Source organism: Colobus angolensis, unplaced genomic scaffold (assembly GCF_000951035.1).
Source record: "Colobus angolensis palliatus isolate OR3802 unplaced genomic scaffold, Cang.pa_1.0 Scaffold64, whole genome shotgun sequence".
NCBI lineage: Eukaryota > Metazoa > Chordata > Mammalia > Primates > Cercopithecidae > Colobus > Colobus angolensis.
Window position 1 is genome coordinate 2,103,917 of NW_012120043.1, and position 2,042 is coordinate 2,105,958.

General features: G+C 58.4%; 1 protein-coding gene across 1 annotated transcript in view; it reads right to left on the reverse strand.

The window, feature by feature from the left end:
- Positions 1-2,012, reverse strand: part of MOB3A (MOB kinase activator 3A) — a 25,246-nt gene extending 23,234 nt beyond the window's left edge. The window contains exons 1-2 of the mRNA XM_011964044.1: positions 1,967-2,012; positions 969-1,051 (exon numbers count right to left, since the gene is read on the reverse strand). The gene's annotated coding sequence lies outside the window, so the exon portion shown is untranslated. The remainder of the gene's footprint in view (positions 1-968; positions 1,052-1,966) is intronic.
- Between the last annotated feature and the right edge of the window lie 30 nt (positions 2,013-2,042).

A 2,042-nucleotide genomic window follows, 5' to 3' on the forward strand; every position in this document is an offset into this window, starting at 1 on the left:
TGTTGGCCAGGCTGGTCTTGAACTCCCGATCTCAGGTGATCCGCCTGCCTTGGCCTCCCAAAGTGCTGGGATCGCAGGCGTGAAACCACCGCACCCGGCCCCTCTTGCACTTCTGAAACAACCAGCAAACCAAACAACCAAACAAATAATCATCCAGCTTTCCCTACACAAAAGCAAAACCAGGCCTGGAAAGGAAGTGAATCCAGGAGAACAGAAAAAGAAGGTGGGTTTTGTCTCACGGGTCCAAACCCGTATTATCGCACACACGCAGGGAAATGAATGACAAGCTCCTCAAGGCATCACTGTGGGCTCTGACGGCTCCAGCTTTCAGCAGCCCCCAGCTCTGCGTCCCAACGCCTCTTCCGTGAAAGGGAAGCCCCTGTGACTGCATGATGCACAAGAAGGAAGGCGGTCGTGACCACGGCTTAGAGGCCGGCCAGGGCACTCCCTCCCGCCTGTGCAGGAGGCAACTCCCAAAGCAGAAAGCACAGATGGGACGTGAAACATGCAAAACACACATCTCAACATTTATCCAACCATCTGCTTTGAATATGGGAAGTTTACTGCATGTCAATTAAACCCGTATAAACTGTTAAGAAGAAAACGAAGAAAAAAGTAAGTGTAAAAAAGCAGTGTGGGCCGGGCGCGGTGGCTCACGCCTGTAATCCCAGCACTTTGGGAGGCCGAGGTGGGCGGATCACCTGAGGTCAGGAGTTCAAGATCAGCCTGGCCAACATGGCGAAACCGTCTCTACTAAAAATACAAAAATTAACTGGGTATGGTGGCAGGTGCCTGTAATCCCAGCTACTCGGGAGGCTGAGGCAGGAGGCTCACTTGCACCCGGGGGGGGAAAGAGTTTGCAGTGAGCAGAGATCGCGCCACTGCTCTCCAGCCTGGGCGACAGAGTGAGACTCCAGACTTCGTCTCAAAAACAAAAAAAGAGTGTGTACAAAGACTGGAAATCTTACCCCAAGGATGAGCTGCGGCTTGGAGCACTGATTTTCTGCTCTGTGATTGGATTTTCCAATCTCCCCACCCCTCTCAGTGACTCCTAATAAAATGCACCCTCGCTTACACTTTCTAGCCCCTCTTCGCTGCAGGAAGGAGCAGCTTGTCCTTGGTGGGCGCCTCTTTCGGGGGTGGGGGGACCCTGCTAGCGACTTTGGGGACCCCGAGCAAGAAGGGCCTATTCGAAAGGGCCCGACTGCCGCGTGGGCTTAGGGGTCCTGAAGCCCTGCAGAATTTTAACACACACCGGGAGGTGCGGGGTCCTGCGGCAGGACAGTGGGCAGGGCCAGGAGTTCGCCCCCGCAGCTCGACCCCGCACCCTGTATCCCCCTCCCGGGGAATCGGTCTCCCTGCTGCCCGCGTTCGCCCCTCCTGGGGAATCGGCCTCCCTGCCTGGGTTCGCCCTTCCTGAGGGATTCCGCTTTCCCGTCGCCAGAGTTCCCCCTTCCTGAAGGCTCGGCCTTCTCGCCGCCTAAGTTCACCCCTCCTGAAGGATACGGTTTCCCTGCTGTCTGAGTTCGCCCTTCCTTTTTTTTTTTTTGCCCCCCCCCCACCTCTTGTTGCCCAGGCTGGAGTGCAGTGGTGCCATCTCTGCTCACTGCAACCTCTGCCTCCCGGGTTCAAGTGATCCTCCTGTCTCAGCCTCCCAAGTAGCTGGGATTACAGGCGCCCGCCACCTCGCCCCGCTAATTTGTATTTTTGGTAGAGACGGGTTTCACCGTGTTGGCCAGACCGGTCTCGAACTCCTGATCTCGGGTGATCCGCCCGCCTCGGCCTCCCAAAGTGCTGGGACTACAGGCGTGAGCCACCGCGCCCGGCCTCGCCCTTCCTGAAGGCTCGGCCTCCCCGCCGCCTAAGTTCGCCTCTCCTGAGGGATCCAGCTTCCCCGCCGCCAGGGTTCGCCCTTCCTCAGGGTCGGTCTCTTCGCCGCCTAAGTTCGCCCCTCCAGGGCACCCACCTGGTCGCCTCTACCGCCCGCCTTCGCACCTCCTGGGCACCTACTTGGCCGCCTCTGCCGCCCGCCTTCGCCCCTC